General features: G+C 40.6%; 1 protein-coding gene and 1 long non-coding RNA gene across 3 annotated transcripts in view; one reads left to right on the forward strand and one right to left on the reverse strand.

The window, feature by feature from the left end:
* The window catches only part of LOC309702246 (uncharacterized protein), a 139,708-nt gene that overhangs the window by 72,005 nt on the left and 43,843 nt on the right, over nucleotides 1-23,860 (forward strand). The gene's annotated exons all lie outside the window — the stretch shown is intronic.
* On the reverse strand, nucleotides 13,519-20,436 carry LOC309702559. 2 transcript variants are annotated; one of them, XR_014275623.1, is made up of 3 exons: nucleotides 20,314-20,436; nucleotides 16,766-16,871; nucleotides 13,519-14,114 (listed from the first exon to the last, which is right to left on the reverse strand). It is a non-coding gene; the product is annotated as an uncharacterized lncRNA (long non-coding RNA). The 2 variants fall into 2 exon arrangements; XR_014275624.1 differs by lacking the exon at nucleotides 20,314-20,436 and adding an exon at nucleotides 18,833-18,952.

Below are 23,860 nucleotides of genomic sequence, written 5' to 3' on the forward strand. Positions count from 1 at the left end.
TGTGTCTGTCTTCTCAGAGGCATTCACCCGTGTACACGTTCTTAAACTCTGAGTCGGTCTGCAGTGTCTTATTTCTCTTACTTGTGAACAGATGTCTAAACCCCTGACATTTAATTGGTCCTTCGTAGCCGGATAACTAACTGTTATTTTTAACGTCTAGTTGTCCACAGACGGTTTTCATCGGATTCTGACGTCCTGTTGCCTGCGCTGGAAAAAATCTGTGCACAGTAAAAAGGAAAATCCGGGAGCGTGAATTCGATCTCTGGTCAGCGAGGCCCCACGACGCCAGGACCAGATGTGCCGGATCCAAAACGCAGCGCCACAGTAAGGTGAATATGAAACACTGCATTCCATCTAGCGCTAAAATACGTTGATATTGAGATTTTCCTTTAAAATAGTGTGTAAACCTGGTTAGCGCCGACAGATCTCAATCCAGAAGGGATTTAAGAGACAACAGGCAAGAGCGAAATTCTAGAAATCGCTATTAAAAGTTCCGGTTGCTTTGGGAAAGCAGCTGTAACGGAACGAGTTCCGGTCGCTCTGGGAGTGGCTGCAACGGAACAGTTAGAAGGTTGCACAATAAAAATACGGAAAGTCTCAATAAAAATTATAAAAGCGCGCTCTGTTTGTGTTAACAAAGAGAAGTGAGTTGTCATTTACGACCCAATACGCGGTCGAACCCTTCTCAAGCTGTTTTCCTGTGTACACTCACGAACTGGCTGGAGTGGGAAACTAAGGTTGTGCGTCATCACGTAAAATCAATAACCGCTTTCTCAAATAGTGAGAAAGTAGAAGGCTGTTATTGATCACCTGCCCGCTCCTTTGTGCCAGAGAAGGTGTCACAGTTCTGACGTAATTAGTTTAAAATGGGTAACTCTAAAACTAAAGTAAAATTAACAGCAGATGAAGAGTGGTTAGAAAAAAACTGTTCAAATGCAGGAATAGTCAGTGCAAAAAGGTGGAGAAATACAAAATAAAATATATTGTCCAGCTTGGCAAGGCAAATGCACCCCTGATTTAATAAATGCTTTAAAAACCGCTTTGCAAAAAGAGCTATATGTGGAAAAAAGTCAGAAGAAAAAAGCAAAACGTCTAGCAGAATGGCATCTTTTCAAAGTGATGATGACAGACGTAGAAGACGTGGAGAGGAAGGAAGTGAAACAGATGAAGCGGAAGTTTACAATATAGAACAACTGCTGCTAGGGTCAGAAGCCAAACCAACAGTTGTAGTATATGTGAAAGGTGTGCCGTTAAAAAAAAATGTTTTGAGACACAGGAGCTTGTAAAACTGTTTTAACTGTAGAAGTCCCAAATGTAACATTTTCAAAAAACACTATAATTGTGAAATCAGCCTCAGGACATGTGACAAAACAGCATCTAACCGATCCCCTTTTTATGTCACATAGAGATAGTGGCCGTGGCTGCAAAAATCAGTGCATTTATGACCCATCATGCCCAGATTGTATGAAATAAATAAAAGGAAATCATTCATATGAAGACCTTCAAGAGAGATGCATAAGGTAGATTAAGGCTGTATCATTGTACAGCCAAGGAAAGTGTGTGAAAAGATAAATGTTTCCATCCTGGAGGTGGGTGAGACTGCAGCTCATTCACATCCTTGATGGATACAAAATAAAATATAATAATAAACTACTTGGTTCGCCATGCAACAGAGAGAATGCATGTGACTGAAGGTTGGATCTGAGATGAGGCAAACAGAAGACCAGTCTAAAAGTAGGCACAAACCTGTTCAGAGATGAAGCAAATTGTACAGATTGGATGAACTATAAATTATCTGTTTGCTGAGTAAGATGATCCTAACTATTAAATTGTGTCAGTAGTAGTATAGTGATATACACTAGTAAAATATTGTAATATACTATTGTTACTATATAGAGAGAAAAAGATGATGATATTAATAATGATATAAAATTAATATTGACAAGAAGTATCCTAGTCAGTATGATGTGAGATGGACAATTGTTATGAAGTAGTCTGCACCAAGCTTAAGGTTTGCTCAAACTCAGTATAATGACATATGAGATGAAGAAAATAAAGGCAATATCTAAACCAATTAGGTGCATAGAGGCACTTAACCTGCTTGAAAACCTGTCATTTATCCTAGATAAATATTACTGAGATACAGAGCACATCTATAATAACAACTAATAAGCCAAACCCTGTAGATAATAACTAAACCTACAGGATTATGAAGCTGAATTAAATGTGTGGACACCGCTAAGTTGATGAGCATGTTACACATTTTCTTTTATTTTTTATTTATTGGTTTTTTAGAGCAGAGGCTGCATGCTATTAAAAGCCAACACATGCAGCTGTCTGTGAGCTCAGTTTCCCCTCACACTTTTGCTTTGTTTCTGGCAGCATTTTTCTTTGTCTTTTTGTGTCCTGACTCATGTATGTTTTTGTTTTTTGATTATTTTGTTGGTTTGGAAACAAATTTGTGCCGATACTTGAGGGATTGGGTGTGACGGGTACAAAATAATAAATAATAATAACACTATGAAAGTTGATAGTAGGGTGAGTGCAAGGCGGTGTGTGAAAAGAGGAAGTCTGAGAGAGAAGTGCGTGCGTAGGCAAACTGCAGAGTGTGTGCGTCAAAAGAGGGTGTATTGTTTTTACATCAAGGTTTAGTAGATCTAAAGTAGAACGTCACAAACAAACAGATAAAAAAGTAAAATGAAGAGAGAAAATAACTGACAATTACATTAATGAATAGAAAACACACATACACAAAGTGCCATATGTGAAATTATTCTAGGAAAGAATCAGAAGTGGGATAGTTTAATATAAGATGCAATGAAGGAAGCAGCTTACACTCCTTTAATTTCCAGAGCCAGTGTGTTCCCTCCCCCTCCCCCACTTGGCCCCCGTATCAGGCGAGTATGGAAGGCTGGATAGCCCATGATGGGTAAGATCCCACCTCGAAACCCTGGGACAACCTAAGGCAGGCACAGTCACGATTACTCGGCCTCACTCAGTCCCTGTGAGCTCAGACTCACGGGTGAGATGAAGTGAAGAAGACGGGACCTTAAGGGTAAAGCCGCTGGGCTAAGGCGGAGGTGGAAAGTGGCAAGTGGAGCCCTAACTTCTGGCTGAGGACAAGGAACGCTGCTATTTAAGGTGGGAAATCAAAATTTGGGTTAGTAAATTTGGGAAGGAGAAAATTGACTGTTTAAAGGCAAAATTATGAAGGAGTCTGACACACTGGAAAAGCAACATATGCAAATTCACATACACAAACATAAAATACATTTGAGTTTGAAATTGAGGAACTCAAAGAAGCTATATGACAAAGTGAGTTATGAAAACAAAAAGTGATTAAAGTAGTTTTAAAAGAGTGACTTAGGAGTGCTCTGGGACTAAGTGATCAACAGTAGTGATCACTGTAGAAAGAAATAAAATAATTTAATAAGGAGATAATGTTTAAACATATGTTTCTGTTGTTACAGCAACTCATTGAGAGATGACTCAGTATGCAAATTAGCTGAAGTGAGTGGTGACGGAGGAGCTTCCTGTGTGTGTGTGACTGAGGCTTTCAGAAGAGGAAGCATAGCAGACAAGAGAAGTGCAGAGTTGGGTAGGAAATTTATAGTTTAGTGATTATATGTTGTCGTAAAGGGGTTTTATGCTGAATTTAAGTATGTTAAAGGGGGTGATTTTTGTGTGCAAATTGTGTGGTTTTAATGAGACTTTCGGTGTATTGAGGAGGTGAAATTATGTGGTGGCAAGACTTGTGTGTTTAAGGTTGTTGTGGTTGTTGTGGTGATGGGTTGATTCTGTCAGTAAGGTTTGGGTTGTTGTTGTTTTTGTTTTAATAGAGGGAGTTTTAGGAAACATGGACATGTCTGAGGGGCCCATTAGTTTGTAACAGTGCACTTAAAGGAAACCTGTCAGGTGATTTTGTTTTGTGTTTTGTGAGCTAATAATCAGCTCTATTTTTTCTCATTTCTGTTCTAAGCAGGCCTGCAACAGCGCTGACAAATTCTCGGGGAGAGCAAATAAAAGGGGGGCTTTCCAGATTACAATTGGCTGAGGAGAAAGCTACCTGTGGGGACTGATCAGGTCGTAAGTCCCTGTCCAAAATTGTAGGATTTTATGCGAGTCAATCCAGTCCAAAAGCATAAAGAAATATTTTCCTATGGAAAATAAAAAAAAATGAATGAGCTCATTTTGCTGAGGGTGGAGAATCTGATCGTGCGGGAAGCTCCACTATTAGCAAATATATGGTGTGACTGCATGTGAGTGAATGTGTGGCTGGGTGAGTGAGGATGCATAAATGTGGACAAACAATTGGCTTTTACCAGAGAAAATTTCTGTTTTGTTGACTGGGGTTAGATTATGGGATTATAGTATATTGTTGGGAGAATGCCAAATGTTAAAGGGGAAACATTTTTGATGTAACTCATGTTACCATTAATTGGAGAAACACATGACTGATAATTGTTCTGTTTCAAGTTTATTTTTATGACATAGATTGGAACATGAGTGGGAAAACTGAGCATTTTGAGTTTTGTATAGTATTGTGACACATTTCATGTGTCAAAATAAAAGGGGGAATTTAGGGTTTAATAATTTAATTGTTTAATAATTTAGGATCATTTTAGGACTTTTTTGGTTCTTATTATGCGTGATTATGTTTGGGGGTTTGTTGATCATTTGGATATGGTAAAACTGAAACTGTTATTTTTATGTTAAGGTTAAAGGATTAAAGAGGTTGTTTTCTTTTGGATCTTTTAGTAGAATAGGCGCTTATAATGATTTTCTGGTTAAAAAGGTGACTTAAGATTAGAGTAGAGGCACTTGCAGCAGCGACAATTCGTGTACAGGATGTTGATGATAGCGAGCAACCGGACGGGAAACCAGCGCTTAAAGAGTTTTAAAGGGATGAGTAACGTTGAAGAATATATATAAATACAAGTCAATAAGTTAAGAACATAATTAGGATCATGCTTTTGATTAAAGAGTCCCAAATAGGATAAGTTAGGGAGGTGCAGGAAAAGGTGTTTTGCTTCCTTTGCAGAAGATCCCGGCGAGGATCCTGGAGGCCCCGAGGCTTGATGAACCACATCAGACGAGACGCAAGAGGAGCACTAGAGACGTGCAACCTCACGACTCAATCTGGGGAACTGACGTACCAGACGAATTCAAACATGGACCAAAGGACAAAAAGTAATGCTTTCTCTATTCCCGTGGGCAGGAAATGCCAAAAACATGCTCAGGATAGAGACACTCGACTACCGTTTTGGACTGTTTCTGAATGCTTCAACAAAGATCAACAAGGCTCAGAATGAAGAAATCGATGCAGTGCGCATCACAATAATGCAACACCGAGTCGCATTGGACGTGATACTAGCCGAGAAAGGAGGCTTATGTGTGCTCTTCAACACGACTTGCTGCACATACATTCCTGATAATGTGCACTCCAACAATATGACTGACGCACTGGACGTGCTGCGACAACTGAGTCAAGCTCAACGACAGGACTACATCACTGGTGAAGAGGACTGGCTCACATGGCTTCTTAGTGGGTCATGGAAGACGTTGCTCATGAAAGGACTAGTACTCGTTGGAGTACTGCTCATACTCCTTTGCTTATTCTCAACATGCATATTGCCCTGTGTCCACAGAATGGTAAACAATATGTTCACCACAAAACTACTAGCATATGTCTCCCTACCCCAATACGAACCACAAGCAGAGATTGAACTTGAAGAAGATGAATTTTAACTGATGATCATGTATGTTTTCACCAAATGACATGCAAGTTGAAAATGTGACTAACAAGTGACTATGCATTGATTAAACCTGTGAAAAATATTAACAACAGGAGGGAATGATAGAGGATTTTTATGAAATACAATATAATCAAGTGTGTTTTATTTTCTAGTGTTCATATATTTTCACATAACCAAGCCTATTGTTAAACAAAACACAATGCATTCCTTACTTCAGTGTTTGAGATGTTTGACAAGACAGGATATACATGCATTCTTTACTTCAGTGTCTGTGATGTCAGATAAGCATGAATACTGCTGTGTCGTTATTTTTCAGTTTGTGTGCAGAGGTTAGATAGCTAAGACAATGCCTGAGCTCTCCCCTTTCCGTTAAAAGAGGAAGTGCTATGTAATCCATTTTGAACTATAAATAAAGCAAGCAGCCTGTACTCGTTGTGTCTGTCTTCTCAGAGGCATTCACCCGTGTACACGTTCTTAAACTCTGAGTCGGTCTGCAGTGTCTTATTTCTCTTACTTGTGAACAGATGTCTAAACCCCTGACAGCGATCATCGAGCAAAGAACGAGCGGGAGAAGCGTTTCGACGGTCACCATTCGGCTAAAAGCAGTTTCACTTTCACTTTTTATGAAACGGTGCCATTTTTCCATCCGGACCAGGACTACGGTAGCGCAGCAACTTCCAGCGGATTATAAGGAAAAGCTGGCCATCTTCCGCTCCTACTGCAGCAAACACATCGGCGACAAACACATCCAGCGATGGATGACCGATGGAGACCACAGTTTCACCAAGAGTGGAAGGCAGCGCCGGGAGAGTTACGCCACAATTTGCCAATGGATTGTAGATGCTTGGGCTAACATGTCTGCTGGCACTGTTGTTCGAGCTTTCGCAAAAGCCGGCATCATTTCCGAGGAGCCGCACGGCACGGAAAGTGACTCTGACAGTGAAGAAAGTGAACCTGGCATGTTTGATGGAGATTTAGCGCAGCTGTTCAATTCAGACACAGAGGATGAGGACTTCGATGGGTTTGATTGATGATAAAAATGTGAGTACCAAACTTTGTTTTGCTCCTGCTTTATTTTTAAATACGCACACTTGTATGCTTGTGTGTTGTTGATGATGACGATTACCGGCAATAGAAATGTGAGTAAGGTACCGAACTCAGGTTTGCTCCCGCTTTATTTTTAAATACTCATACAGTACTTGTATGCGCCCTATGGTCCAGTGCGCCTTATGTGTGTGTTAAATACAGTAAGGGCTAGAGATGGCACGATACCACTTTTTTATGTCCGATACCAATACCGATATCATAAATTTGGATATCTGCCGATACCGATATGAATCCGATATAGTGTTTTTTAATCAACAAAACTGTTTTTTAAATATCTTGCTGCATTTTGCAAGTCTGCAAGTTCATACTCAAGTTTAAAACAACAACTACACTAAAGCTATTCTGTTATACCTGTATACAAAAAAAATATTTCATAGTTCAGCAATACTGATCAATCTAATAAACTTAGACCTACACCATCCTCCCTATTCTGGTATTTTAAAGAGTACTTAGCGTAAATATTAAGTAACCTAACTAATAGGGTTCCAACTCCCAGCAACAACAAAAATAAATAAATAAAAAATAGGGAACCACCCCTCACGCTCCACCTCATGATGCTTAATCGACGTAATCAACCTTAATTTGATGCAGTGTGAAAAAAAATGCACAGAAATCAATTATTTTTCAAGAAATATTAAATAGATTCAACATCTTTCTTCAACAAAATTGCAGACTGCACAGATGGTACCTTCCCAAAGTAAAAAGTACTATAGCTTACTAGGGTATATATATTAGACTTAATAGTCACTATATACAGTAATTGACTTCTATTCATTTTACATCAAATTAAAACTTTGGGTGTCAGATAATTATTTATTAAAAGCTAGACATTTTAAATGAGAATAAGAAAGAAAAGTATGTCTTTGTGCCCCCTTTTCCCTGTTCATGCCCTATCGGCCCCCCTGGCTAAACTTTGCTAGATCCGCCCCTGCACAGTTACCAGCGTCAGCTACGTAGAAAAAGATCCTCAAGTAGAAAGTAATATTAAATACATTCTAACAACAGCTTATCAAGCTTAAACGTTCTGCTGTTGTTCAGCCGCTGGTTTCCTCTTTCTGGTGCAAAGTGGGCCAAAAACAAACAAGAGAGACGGACTCGCGACAGAAAAGCCGATCAGCTGATCATTTAAGCAGTTTCACGATTGAAGTAGCAGCCGGAGAGCGAGAGACAGTCACTTGTTAAGCTTAACGTGGGAATGCTTTACAAACATTCAGAGATGGACTTACACACTTGCTTTACTTCTCTCGGGGATAACTTTGTCGGAGATGAAATGCCGGGTTGCTAGCGAAGCTCTGCATGCTATCCAGACCACCGACAGGTCCCGCATGCCACAGCTGCTCTATCACGTGATGCATACTGCTCCGACTGCTAACGTTCTGAGGTGAGTTACGGCGTGTTGCAAGTTTTGTGAGGTGCTTTCGTGATATTTAATGGATCGGATTACATTTTTTATTTTTCTCCGATATCCGATCCAGTAATTTAGGTCAGTATCGGACCAATACCGATACGTAATATCGGATCGGTCCATCTCTAGTAAGGGCACACATAACTGAGACTGCGCCTTTTAGCACAGTGCGCCTTATGGTCGTGAAAATACGGTATATTAATAACTAACCTCGTGTTGTGGACAAATGATCTCAGTTGTTCTCGTATGGGCTCAAAATGTGGTCATAAATATTTTGTACTTGTAAAAAAGATTTGTATGTGTATAAAAGATTTGTGTGTGCGTAAAAAAGATTTGTGTGTGGACTTAGAAAAAAAAACCCTGCAAGTTACAAGTACGGATTTTGACCCTATTTTTCTTCCTTTCATCTGATTGGTCAATGTCATGTCAATCAACAATGTAACAATCCAATTAGAGAACAGATGGGTTTGGCTGTCGAGGGGCGCTTTTTTTTAACTGCAGGTCTTTGCCTGCATACATGCACATATGTCCCTCTGTGGGGGGTCACTCCAACTAGGTTTATATCTGGGACTCTCCACCATTTGACCTTAGAACTGAAGAAGCTTCTCGGATGAGAGGTGAAACGTCTTCAAGTAACTTAAAGAAGTCCAGACGCTTTTCTTTGCAAGCTCCTTTGACATTTGACCACGAGCAATCTTTTCTGGTTTCTTTGTAGCCAGAAACCAGCTCTCTCCTCGGCTTCCTCCACTACACGCTTCCCCACGCCAGTCTCCTCCGTCACTATAAAGGGGAGAGTCATGAGCTCCATCACCCTCACCTGTGCCGTCCAACGTCCCGCCACCAGCCTCCACTGCAGCAGGCCAGAGACCACACCCCTGCCACAATAAGTAAAAGTATATCCTTGCTGTACCCTTAATGCTAAATGTGCTAAATTAACCGCTGCCTTTGCCCCTTTGGGATTATTCTTATGTCACTGGGATGTTGACCTTTGACCTTCACATTAGAGAGATGGGCAGACATAATTAGTGTATGAATTTTAAAGTAACAGGTAATAAAGAGAGTGCAGCAAATGTAGTCAGGTTTATTACTCTGTATCACACATGAGTGCCCGAGGGAGGCGGGGCTGACTGGGGAGACACAGGAAACAGAGAGACAGGGCTGACTCGACATGAAACGATGAAACGTGGGACACGGGAACAGAAACTAAACACAGGCTGAAATGAACACTGAGGGAGGGAGAACTAAGATTACTGAGAGCCTGATAAATAAGAAGAACAAAAACCAAGAAAAACAAGAGTCAAAGAAAACCAAAAACACAAAGCATTGGGCCAGGACCCACTGCTGTGACATTTATATGTGATAAAAACATTAAAAACTGCTCAGATGTTGAAATCTTTCTACGTATACTTTAGGTTCAGCTCTCCAGCCTGGCATTTGGTTAAGCATGATTCAAACATTTGATTTTGTTTAACTGGTTTTAATTATAGTTACTTTTTGTGAACATTTGTTGCAGCATTTAAAAATACATCATTTATTTTCAAACTTTTATTTGATTTAGAGCATCATATTTGACCAACGTAAATGTTTTAATTTCATATAAAATAACTGAAACAGTGAACTAAATATCTGAAATCTTTCCTTCCTTAAAAGTTATAATCCTACTTAAGTTATAGTGCAAACGCTTAAGCAACAAATATACTTGATGCTAATTAATTAATATTTCCCTTTGATGTTGCAACTATGCGGTCACTTCTGTCTTTAAACAAAATAATATTTTCCAGTTACAGAAATCATAAAGTCCAAACTAAAGTGCTACTGTTGCTATATGCATTTTATATAAATCATGGATGATGGTCCTGACATGAAGGAAGAGAAAGTTACAGGTTGCATCCTTTGACTTTGTCTCCGTGCCTTTGGGCGATTTTCAGAAGGACAGATGTTTCTGTTCAATTCTTAAATCAATTTTTTCAAACACAAACACTATTTTAAAGCTTCTAGAGAGTAAAATATTAATGATAATTATAATAACAATAATAAAAACAAAAGCTCTCAGATCCATCAAACCAAGCAGCAGAAAGAACAATAACTGAAGAGAAAACTTTAACCTTGTAGACTTCATTATGTTCCAGCTGCTCTACAGACGCTGTGACCTCGAACTTAAGCAGGTCGTAACGTATGTGCAGCTCAATAACTTCATAATCAGACCCTGTGGTATTTAGGCAGCAGAACAACTAAGAATAACAACTACAAATAATGTTTTTAGGTTTCTGTTGTACTGCAAGGTTCTGTACAGGAGAACCAAACCAAGAGCAAATATTACGTCTCATTTACACCTGAGCACGAAGAGCCATCAACATTTAGCAAATTGAATCATCTTTGTTTAGATGCAAGAAGAATCATATAGAAATGAAAAAGTAGAAATAGAAATCCAGAGCAAAGATATCCTCTAATTCAGCGTAGCACATGTGCAGCTGCTGCGATTCACGTAAGCATTCGGCTCGTCGCTGTTGCAGATTTTTCTCTCGCTGTTCTGGCTCACAGCGCTGCAAACACAAAAATAAATATCCCCAAAGGTGTGGAAGGGAGCTAATTAGTAAGAGTATTGTTACTCTCCGCAGGAGTAGTCCAGCAGTAGAAATCAGTCCAATAACAAGGTGTGTAACATCTAGCAGGGTGACAGAAAAACCCAGGGTAACTTCTAAGGACCTCAACGTCTCTCTCACATTGTGTTTTTTAAACATGCTTCCATTTGTCACTTCAGTCTTTACTCTGAAATACAGGAAGAGAAATCATGGCTGAAACAATTACTCATGAAACCAGGGGTGTGGTCCAACAGTCAGTTTGGTGAGGAAGGTTCCTAACTGAGAGAAGTGACCCAGAAGTATCTGTGTAGCAGCCACAATGAATCCAGATCATGAGCTTTATTAACTGATCAAAGTCTCTTCTTTCATCTTCTGTATCATTCAGTTTGCATTGGTAATGCCCATTATTGTAATGCTTTTTTAAGACGAGCAAAACTTTATTTCACTTTGGGTTAGCTGGGATAAGTGATGGATGGAGGGAATTTTACTTCAGCCACAGAAATCCTAAACAGGAAGGAGGAGCAGAGTTACAGTGGATCACTATCCAGCAGGGAAACAAGGTTTATTTCAATTTCTTGGCCATGAGTGAGATTTACTGAGTGGGCAAATTAGGGAGACGACACCATCAGATCCCGAGCCCTCCATGTGTTAATCAAGAGACGGCTGCTGTGCTACATCCATAAATAATGAATAAATTAGGAGCTAAAGCTGAAAGGACAGTTTATTTGTACCATCTTCACGTGAACACATTCAAGAACATCACAGATGAAGAAACATTAAAAACTTCCACACTACATAAAGCAAGAAAAATAGTTTTTCTTTCAGGTGGTTTCAGAAAAACAGAAACATCAAACATCTCCAAGACTCTCTTTGAAAGAACTAAAATCCTTTGTTCTCATGGTCCAATCATGAGTGAACTCCCCGATGAAGCCTTGTGTGCTAAAACATGTCAGAGTTTTAAAGGTTAAACATGAGTTTCCAAAACGTTTTGCTGGAGAACAATGAACTATTTGACTGAGTTTCAATCATTTACAGACGAGCAAAACCAGGACAGAGAAAAAAGGACAAAACTGACTCAGTAAAACAACAGAAAAGAAGATCCCATGTAGATCTGTATTATGTAGAAGTTCATCCCAGCAACCAGTTCAGTTCAACACAAGTTTAAATGATTCTATCTGAACTCTGTGGAGCCTGATCTCAAGCTTTTTGAGTCTGACACAGAAACCAGAGGATCTTTCTGTGTCTTCAGATTCACTGTGATCCAGTGATGGGAGTGATTTCAGCCCTGAGTGATCGCGCTGATGTTTGCACAGAGCAGACAATGAGGTGAATGTTTGGGCACATTGGTAACAGTGAAACAGTTTATTAGTAACGTGGGATCGTTTGTGTGCAGAGTATGATCTGAGATTCCTGAAGCTCTTGTCACACTGGTCACAGCTGTAGTTTCCTTCCATGTGTGCACGTTCATGCCTGTTACAAGTACTTGAATGTGAGAAGCTTCTGTCACAGTGTCTGCACTTGTGTGGTTTCTCTCCTGTGTGGACTCGTTTGTGTGATTTAAGCTTCCATGCAGTGGTGAAGGATGACCCACACTGATCACAGAGGTGCTTTTTAACCCCACTGTGAATCAGTTCATGTCGTTTTAACTCACTTGGTGTGGTGAATCTTCTCCCACATTCTTTGCAGTATTTCAGTTTGTCTCCAGTGTGTCTACGTTGATGTCTTTTTAGGGTCTTTTGCCGACTGAAAGTTTTTCCACAGAGGTCACAATGAAAGTCTTTCCCACCACCACAGTGATGACAGGGTTGAGAACTGGATCCATCTGTGTCGCTCTGCTTCTAAACAAAGACACAAAGACAGTGTAAGTCAGTCCTTCAACATTTGTATCCTGAACGTCGCCTGAAATAAAGAGTATCTCTGCAGACGTCCAACTACATTTGACTGTTTCAGTTAACACACTCAGTTTACTGGGCTGCAATAACTACAATACTACCACCATAATACTACAGTAATACTAAAATCATAACTGAAAGGAAAATCTGAATAATCACTCAGAGCTGCTTTTCCATGCAGTAGAATTGCTAACATGCTAACACAGTTTAATGAGCAGAGTTGTTCCAAACAGTCAGGCTAAAATGACAAGATAACAATATAAATACATACCTCACAGTAGCTGCACTTGTAGAGTCTCTTTCTGGTGTGGATCTGTTGGTGTCGTCTCAGGTCATGTGGAGCTTTAAAAGTCTTCTCACACAGGTCACATTGATAAGGTCTCTCCTCAGTGTGGGTAAACATGTGTTGTTGTAAGTGTGCATCTGTTGTAAAGTATTTGCCACACTGTTCACAGCAGTACACATCATGTCTGGTGTGAATGCGTAGGTGTTTATTTCGGCTCCCTCTCTGGCTGAAAGTTTTTCCACAGATGTCACAGCTGTATGCCTTAATTCCAGAGTGGGTAACTAGATGACTCTGTAAGTGGCTACTGTGAGTAAAAGCTCTGCCACACTGATCACAGCTGTATGCTTTAACTCCACTGTGGATGAGTTGGTGTGTTTTTAGGTGACCCTTCAAGGAAAAAGACTTTCCACACAAGTCACAGCTGAACGGTCTCTCTCCAGTGTGGATGACCTGATGCTGTTTTAGTTTAGCCCTCACAGTAAAACCCATCCCACACTCGTCACAGCTGTATGCCTTAATTCCAGAGTGGGTAACTAGATGCTTCTGTAAGTGGCTACTTTGAGTAAAAGCTCTGCCACACTGATCACAGCTGTACGCTTTAACTCCACTGTGGATGAGTTGGTGTTGTTTTAGGTAACCCTTCAAGGAAAAAGACTTTCCACACAAGTCACAGCTGAACGGTCTCTCTCCAGTGTGGATGACCTGATGCTGTTTTAGTGAAGCCTTCAGAGTAAAACCCTTCCCACACTCGTCACAGCTGTATGCCTTAATTCCAGAGTGGGTAACTAGATGCCTCTGTAAGCTGCTACTGTGAGTAAAAGCTCTGCCACACTGATCACAGCTGTACGCTTTAACTCCACTGTGGATGAGTTGGTGTGTTTTTAGGTAACCCTTCCAGGAAAAAGACTTTCCACACAAGTCACAGCTGAACGGTCTCTCTCCAGTGTGGATGACCTGATGCTGTTTTAGTTTAGCCCTCACAGTAAAACCCTTCCCACACTCGTCACAGGTGTGTTTTTTCTCTCCCTTTCTTCTGTGAGGTTTGTCGGCCTCCTGAGAGCGCTGACTTCTGGCTCCATGTTGGTCCTGCAGTGACAGAGATACAAACAGAGGCAGTGAGTGAAATGCAGTCGTGGAACAAACTCAACCTTCAAACTCCATTAACACTAGTTTTAAACCTGAAGGTGGAGCGTGGCACCAAACACCTTAAAGGTCTCTTATCCCCACCTGCTGGTAGTTCTAACACATTACATCCAACCTGCTGTTAAAGATAATTCATGACTGTTCAAACACTAAAATCATGCACACACACACACACACACACACACACACACACACACACACACACACACACACACACACACACACACACACACACACACACACATTATTTTATAATTTAGATTATTTTGTTGTTTCCTATTACATATTTCTATAATTTGTATAGATTTATACAGAATTATTCAGTGATAATAAATCCTATGTTTGTTTATTCTAAAGGAACCCCGTTAGCTTCCACAACAGATGTTGCTCGTCTTCCGTCAAATACTCACATAAAATATTACACAATAAAGTGGATTCAAGATATCCACATAATTTCACTCTTACATCCACAGTGAGGTTTCACAATTGTTCAAATATAAGCAATCAATAATAATAATAATAATAATATTTCTCTGTCAGCCTTCTCGGTTACGAATCGTCTTCTGCTCCTCTGTCATGCGGCGTCCCACAGGGCTCAATTTTAGGGCCACTGCTCTTTTCACTGTATCTATTGCCTCTGGGTTCTATCCTTAGAAGGCATGAGATCTCATTTCATTGTTATGCCGATGACTGCCAACTTTATTTGCCACTAAAACACAAGGATGGCATCTCTATAAAACCTCTCTTGACATGTCTAGATGACATTCAAGCTTAGTTGGCTCTAAACTTTTTAAATTTTAATGAAAAGAAAACAGAGCTGTTGGTGTTTGGACCCAGTGGTCCCTGTGAGTCCTCCCCTGTTGTTTTAGGATCCCTGGAAGTCTATTTTAAATCTGTGGTTACTGACCTTGGTTTTAAGTTGGACAGTGATTTTAAATTGGACAACCAAATCAGAGCAGTGGTGAAGTCCGGTTTTTATCATTTAAGGCAACTGGCAAGAGTAAAATCTTTTCTTTCGAGGCAGCACCTTGAAACAGTGATCCATGCTTTTATTTCTTCCCGCCTGGACTACTGTAACTCACTTTATGTGGGGGTCAGTCAGTCATTGCTCTCACGTCTGCAGCTGGTTCAAAATGCGGCTGCACGACTCCTAACAGGAACTCAAAAAAGAGAGCATATAACCCCCGTGCTAGCCTCTCTGCACTGGCTGCCTGTGTCTTTTAGAGTTCATTTTAAAATTCTTATGTTTGTTTTTAAATGCCTTCACAGTCTTGCCCCGCCTTACCTCTCTGAGCTTCTTCATCTCCACACACCCTGTCGGTCTCTCAGGTCAGCTGACCAGCTGCTCCTGGAGGTACCGAGATCCAGGAGGAAGCTCAGAGGGGGCGGGGCCTTCTCTATTGTGGCTCCAAAGTTATGGAATCATTTGCCCATGCATGTTAGAGAGGCCCCTTCACTGTCCACTTTTAAATCACGTCTTAAAACCCACTTTTATTCCTTGGCTTTTAACCTCAGTGAGACTTAGTTTCTTTTTTAATTGAAGTAGTTATTTAATTAATGATTTCACTCTTCTTTTATTTGTGTTTTATTTATATCTCATGTAATTTTATTTTACAGTTCCAGTGTACAGCACTTTGTGTCAGCTGTGGTTGTTTTAAAGTGCTTTATAAATAAAGTTGATGATGTTGATGATGAATATCAATAACATTGAGGCACATTACACAAATTTCAAAAACAAATCATGTCTTACAATATTTACAACAACTAAAAGCTCTGTAAATCGGCTTTTAAGTGTTCATTGAAGTTTTGAATAATTCTCTAATTTTTTAAGGCAACTTATTCCACTTAAAAGTTGCTCTAAATGTAACAGTTTAACAAAACATTACTTTTAACTCGAGCATTTACTAAATTGCAGCTTGTTGAAAACTGTGTAATATGATGATGTATTTCATCTGGATACTGCAGCTGAGCAGAATAAATGTGGTGTGTTTAACAGAATTGCTTTCTTTAGAACTACAAGTAAGCCATAGAATATTTTAGCCTGTAAAGGAAGCCAAGAAAGGTTATTATGCATTTTATCAACATTAGTATAGTATGAACATCTTCACACTAATCTGGACGCCTTATTCTGGACTAACTGAAGTCTGTTAAGATCTGTCTTATTAGCTGCTGACCAAATGATTGAACAATACTCCAGATGAGACATTACTAGTGCATTAATGACATCTTTCATAATGAAGAAGTGATACACAAAGAGCATTTCATAGCCATAGCTATGCCTTGTCGGCAGAGTTATGTGACATTAGTGATGTTTGTACTTTCAGCGTTAACTTGGTTTTAAAGCCTTTAAAATATACGCCGTTCAATAGTCGACCTTCATCTGACAGAGAATGTGATGATTTTGTGGATAATTAAAGTCAGTCATATATCCACAAACACAACAAGCTGAAAGTCAGTGATGCTGCTCGGTTTGCAGTCCTGAACATCACGGCACAAGCAGGATTCACTGCACTGTTAATGTTAGCTGTGTTCAAATGTTCAAATGTATATGGTGATAAATATCTTTGGTCATATGGTCCTGCTCTGTCTGTCACCTTCTGTGTTGAGCTCATTGTTTCCTCTGTAGTGGCTGAGCTGAGTCCAAGTAGCTGAAAATGTTCCTCTGCTGCTCCGTCAGACTCTCCTCCTCCTGCTGATCAGCTGGGACACAAAACAGATCTTTGTTAGGCTCCACACTGCACTGAAGAGTCAAAGTGTCTCATATGTTCATCTGACAAGTAAAAGAACACATTTTTGTTTCCCGAGGTGGGCAACTTGTTGGAAACAAACACAACAGGTTTGAGCACTGATACCTGCCATTGCTGGCATTGAAAGATGCAACGCCAGCAATGTGGATTGTCAAGACTCAAACCAATCATCAAGCAAAGACAACAGGGATCATTTGTTTCTGTTTATTTAGCATTCACAGCATTTGTAGTTGCCTTCTGTGCAGGGGAAGTCCACGCACACTGTGTGGTACCGCCATCCGCAGAAGGTGCATTCAACCTCTGTAAGAGAAACGAGATTGTCTGAGACTGAAATGATATTCACTAAAGAAGTGGTGATTTGTAAAACTTCAAGTGTATGATAAGGTGAAAACAAATACACAACTGCATGTCATGTAGTTGAAGGTTTTTTTTCTTTTGGAAGACCGGAAAACACTGAAAGTTACAAATTAGTCCTTTATTTATCCAGGTAAAAAAAAATCTCATTGAGATTAAAAATCTCATTTCCAAGAGAGACCTGGCGTCATGGCAACACAAGTCACATACCACACAGGTATATAACATTTAAAACAAACACAATATCCCAACATGTGTAACAAATGTATTGTGCTTGAAACAAATTCAGAATAGGTGATAAAGCAGCTGCACATGTGTGTCACGAGTAAATCTGGCTGTATAACAAACAGAAACAAGTGATCCTGCTGTCTTTGCTCAATGGTTGGTTTGAGTCTTGACAATCCACATTGCTGCCATCTTTCAATATGTTTGAATGCACCAGTGTAAGTGCAGCCACTCAGACTCAATGTGTTCATAGAAACAGGTGCAGATGTGTCACGAGTTCATCCAGCAGTAGCTATGGCACTTGGCCACAGGGGGCAGCAGTGGACTGACCTGCATTCGAGACTGCTCCAGCTGCTCTGTGACAGTCAGTAGATCTGCTACAAATTGCAGATCATATGCAAGTTTTGGAAATGACATTATAAATATTCCTAACTTAGCCACGGCAGCATTGTTGATGTATTACCTATATACTACAAATTATTCCACCTGCTGAAAAGTGGATCCAATGTGGGCGGACTCACACTTAGCAAATAAACTTGTGATGTGAGAATGTAATCAAACTGTTGATCAGAGGCAAAGTAATTTAAAGTTTATGATGCTATCATCTAATGTTAGCTGACATGATGTTAGCTTGTAAGCTTATGTTGTTGTCTGGGTCTCATGTCTGATCTGATGATAATAACTGTGACAACACAGAGATTAAATAAAGGACGTTGGTGGGACTTCTTATGTTAGAACTACAACTTCAGTTAAGGAGTGAGACGTAAGGTGACAAGGAGAATGAAGAGAATGAGAAAGAAGTAACTGGGAAGAGAAAATGAAAACAAAAATTTGAAATGATCAAATTTGCGTTAACAGATGATGGTGATTTTAAAAATTCAAGTAATTTAAAGGTTTTATCCTATTTGCTGTTGTTTTTTTCATATTCTTCTATTTGCAAGAGGTTATTAATAAAACAGGTTCTCTTTCTGGTTTCTCTTTTTGGACGCACTCTCTACAGCTTATCACATCCAAAATGGCAGATGTCAAGTACAAAACCTCGACAGAAACAATCAGCAAGAATTTTAGCATCAGTCCAAAATAAAACTGTCCAACTACAGAGTTTTAAAATCCAACTAAACTATGAACAGAGATCTTTTACAAACAGGCTATTGATGAGATGACAGTGGTAACAAAAACATACACATCCGCGCACACAGACAAAATGGCGGGAGAGCGTTTAACGGTCGACCTCATGAGTCCGTTACCGTGAACTATGGAGCGGCAGATTTGTGCTGGAACTGAGCTGCACACAGCTGATGTTAGCCAGGAAACATTACACACTGCTAACGTTACCTTCACACGGAGCTCCACACGGAGACGATCAGCGTCAGGCACAAACACCAAGTTCAGAAAAGAGGAACTTTGAGCAGGAAGGAAAGAGTCAGAGCGGCGTTTGAGGACACGTTTACAACCACGAACATCAGAATCTGTCTGTGCTGCATTCAAGTGCAAGTTGGAAACTCACTAATCTCTGTCATGTTGTCCAAAGATGATTTATTTCTGCTGGTTTTCCTGTTTGAAACACAAACATGTGTCAGCACTTTGTTGTTCTTCACCCTGCAGCATTTGAATATTTCAGGAGTAAACTGATCATAAATTCATGAAGTCATGAATGAAAGTGCAGACTGAGAGTGGATCACATGATGTTTGAGGTGTGTCATGTGACATGTTCAGTATTGTCACACATGTCTAGATTGTCCCTGATATCATAACTGCTCAAACACTGATGATTATATTTGAAGAATTATTCCTGATGGCAGCAAAGTTTGAATGGAGCTCTCTGTCTGTGCTGATTTGTCGCCCTCTGGAGGTCAACGCACAAACTGCATGATGTCACTGTAACCACCACAGTGACAGGAAGTGATTTTAAATGATGAAATATGTCAGTGATGCTGATAGTGTGTTCATCACAGACGTTCAGGCTTCGTGTTGACATGAATCAAAGTTAATGTCATTATGGACCAAGGACAGTACTCTGGGTCTCCTGCAGAACAACTCGAGCTGTGATACCTGAATGAAGAGCCTCTGCTGCTTTAAAGAAGGAGGCTCGAGGCAGAGGTGAGGTGCAGACCAACCAGCTTTTATTCAGCAACTTTAACAGAAGGATCAGAAAAATAAAACTATACAGCACAGTGATGCTGACTGAAGCCACAGCATTAAACTAAACAAGCATCTGATCATCTTTAACAACATCTAATAAATAATGACAACTATTTAATCCTGTATTTCCTACAATAAAGCCTGTTCAGATATTTGTTGCTGATGGAAATGTAAAAGGCTCCCAGGAACCAAAGGACAAAAACAGAGGCCACAGTCACAGCTGCAAAGGATCCCCTAACACATAAACTGGTTCGAAGATATTTTCTAGCTCTGCAGAGGAGCTTGATTGCATGGACAGTAAAAAGTGGATTCAATAACAGCAGCGAGCGCTGAGTGATATAACGGTGCTGCGAGCAGCAGTGCAAAGGCTCACACAGAGACAGCAGCTACACTGTGTGTGGATGTGATCCACAGTCACAGCTGTGGGTTTCAGTCAGTGTGTCTCTAACTTCATGGTCACATTTCAAAGCTTATTGGAGCCAGAAGATGTCCAAGTAAAAGATTTATTGCTGTACTCGTCTACCAGGATAACAGGAGGTTCATAAAGCTGTGTAATACTTCAGCTTTACATCATGCAGTAGTAGTTGTGTCCCTTTGTGTTTATTAGTGTGTTCACACGTCTACTTTAACTTCACTCTGTAATGAAAGGATTCAAATCCCTGATAAATACATACATGCTGACTCTGAGTCTCAGTGAAGGAGGAAAGGATGGATGAAGGCAGCCTAGTGTGGGTCATGTGTGTCCAGCAGTCATCCAGGGCCTGGATCCATCTGTAACAGGAAGACAAAGTCCAGCCTGTAATCATCCTATCAGGCACAGCGTTTCCATCCAGTATCCTGACGACGCTAACAACCCGTCAAACGTCTCCTCTGGTCCACAGAAGTCACACTTCCTGTGTCATGTTTACCTTTTTAAGTGTGCTATTCAAGCCTGTGTGACCAACTCTGACTCTCCAGATTCCATCCTGGTCTCTGCTGCAGCTTCTTCTACACGACTGTTTTCTGTATAATAATATCTGCCTTTCCCGTCTCTGTCCCAGTGTGCCTGCCACTCGTCCTTCATCTTTACCTTCATTATACTCTTCACCTCACTTTCACTGTATTTTATAGTCAAACCTGCACGACTTCTTCTTGCTGCACCTTTTTAAACTTATCGTCCTGTTCATTGCATCAACACCGATATTCACAGGGAGCCATAAGAAATCCACTTCTATCCCTCTGTGTTTGATTCTATACAGTAAATGAAGTATATCAAAAACAATATGTTGCCTAGAGTCTGAAGACATATCACCTGTGCTCACTAGCACGCTGCTAGAGTCCCAGCAAACCACATACCTCCATATTAGTGCGTCCTCCACCCAGTTCAAGCCAGTAACATCACTACCAGCTCCCAGTATAAACTGCCACATCATCTGTAATTCTTTTACTCATCACCAAACTTATTTGTGGGAGAACAAATGCAGCAGCCGTTCTTTTATCTGACAGTGTTGACGCATCAGTAAATATCCTCACATGACCTGAGGACTTTCCCACTATATGAACCTGCTTTTAGTCGCCCCTCCTCCCTCGCCACAAGCTTCCTTTACAACATAACTTATAAAAAACAACTTTATTGACAATCAGCAATAACAATTACAGACAGTCTAGAAGAAGAATCACATGATCAAGGAGCAGAAGTTTATGGTTTTAATAGCTTTTTCATTTTGGGAAAGTTTTAAAAACATTGTTGGGTTTTCTTTCTAAAGCGTTGAAAGGACGGCTTTGCATCAGAACAGTAAGATCAGCAAATGAATCCATTAAAGTTCTTTTGCCTTGTTTGCAAAAGAAGCCAAACAACATTTGTGTTACAAAGAGAGACTTCAGAACAGATCAAAGATCACAAACATCAGGCACTGATGGAAACAGCCAAACACAGAAACAGAGGCACCAGCAGGTGAAGGAGGCCTGTTGTAGAAATGACTCTGAGTGCTCAGGTAGAAACGCATGAAGAACCAGTGCGTCTAATATTTGGAAACCAATCTGTGTTTGAGCGTCCTGGATGAAACACAGATCATGTTGCAGAGCGAGGACGTCGTCTTTCCTCCCGAGTGTGTAACTACAGGACGTGTGCAGCAGGTTTAATCGTCCTCCTGACAGTTACTGATGAACGAGTCCTTCAGGGAGGCTCCAGGATCACTGTGGCTTTTACCAGCTGCTGCTAAACTGAGAGGTGTTGCTGCTTCATGTGTGAAGATGTTTGCATGGCTTTAACAGTGCAGACGTTCCTCATGTGCACCCATTTCATATGTTTTATTGTGATGTTTAGTAACATCTGCTTCCCTCCTTCAGGCAGACGATAAAGTGAGCTCAGCCTTAAACATGTGGAGAGAACGTTTGACCGATAGTCCTGGGACGACTGCAGAACAATGGTTTGTTTTTAATGATAAAGTTTCATAATGGAAATAAATGCTGAGCCTGTTTCATGATGTTGGCCCTGCAGCATCAGGCAGGATTAATACTGTAACAAACGTGTGTCACAGTTATAATGACTTTAAATGAAGACTTGGGTTGGATGGAGATGTCAGCTGGATTTGTGCTGACTGTCACTTTAAATGTTTTCAGTTCTGTTCAGCTTCTAAATCTACTTTTGTATAATGTTTGCTGAGTTTTGCACTTCATGACGCTTTTAAGAAGAGCCAATAAATCCTGACTTTACACAAAAATAAAGGTTTAATGTGTTTAGTGTGACAGTGGAGGAGAGCGCACATAATAAGAGTCATTAACAGAATGGTGACAATTATAATCTGTCTCATTTTAGGAGCAGCTCACAGGCGCAACAGACTACAGAGCAATCAAAGCACCAGTTAAACGTCCATGTGACCGGCTTACAGCCAATGAACAATCAGTCCCCACTGTCCCCACCAACATCACTGTACTGGAGAGACTGTGCTGCCATGGTCAGAGATGAACTGGTACTAAAATGCAAGGCAGCTGATGTGTGTGGCCTTAGCAGCACAAATGCATCACGGCTGCAACGCTGCAGTGTGTTTAAACATTTGAACATTTCTGTGGCTTCAAACCAGCAGCTCCTCTGTACTCAGTCGTGTTTGTGTGTCTGTCAAAGTGATTGTTGTCTTTAAAAAGCCTTTTGTGTTGAGTTTTGTGAGCAGTGCCGAGCTTCTCTGTAGTCTAAGCTGAGTCGATATATTTGATTCCATGTTTGGTGTGATTTTCAAAGTCAGCAGCAGCAAACGCTGAACAAGCAAAGTTTGGGCCCATCAGAGACAGCAGTGGATCTGCTGACCTGTAGGTGTTGGAGGTGTTTGTGTGCAGCTGTGGGTCAGTCAGCTTTATTTCACTTATCCATGACAGAGCGCTGTTAGCTGTGAGTTAGCATCCACTGAGCTGTTTCATCTACTCTGTCACTGCCAGCAAGCAGAGCCCAGGGTTGGCTTCATAAGCTGGACGTGGCCTTGCTCAAGGGCACTTTAGCAGCACGTTCCCAGCAGTAACAGAGGGATTCAAACTGGTGACCTGGAGTAGGAATCACCCAGAAAAGTCACCTTATGCCAGAAGTTTTAGTGAGACGGGAACAACATTACAGCTCTGATGTCATTGACCTGTGCAGTGAGGACATATTGAACTGTGAGGACACAGCTTATAGGTTCAACACTGACCCTGGGTCAGCATGTGCAGGTGACATGGTGTTGGTGTCACCACTACAGACAGCTCAGGTTCAACTGGTTCTTCTTTGATTTGCTTCTATAGCACAAAGGTTGACACCAGTCTGGTCCAGTTAGCATCTGAATCCATAAACGTGTGAGCTCGTCCCACCAGAGGACGTCAGCATCATGGGGATAATGTCTACAGCAGGAAAACAAAGGGACAGTTGGGTTTGCTGCACATCTGGAACACACAGTTAGCTCAGATGTGTTCATGTCGCTAACACCAATACAGTGACTGAGTGCTCTATAGCAGCTAATGCTAACAACTGTAACACTGCTGTTTGTCATGGTTTTCAGACCAAATGATAACAAAACGTTGGGAAAAGTGAAATATTGGAACATGAAATCATAAATTATTACATTTAAACAACAATAATACAGCTAAATTTCCCCTGTTGGCTCATAAGCTGCTCACCTGGATGCTACATCAGTGCAGTCCTCTCTGAACATTAGATAATCAACACACACACACTTATTGTTGAGAGGCTGACTTCACTAAACTCACAGAAACTCTTAA

The sequence above is a fragment of the Aulonocara stuartgranti genome, assembly GCF_965226115.1.
Source record: "Aulonocara stuartgranti genome assembly, chromosome: 3".
Lineage (NCBI taxonomy): Eukaryota > Metazoa > Chordata > Actinopteri > Cichliformes > Cichlidae > Aulonocara > Aulonocara stuartgranti.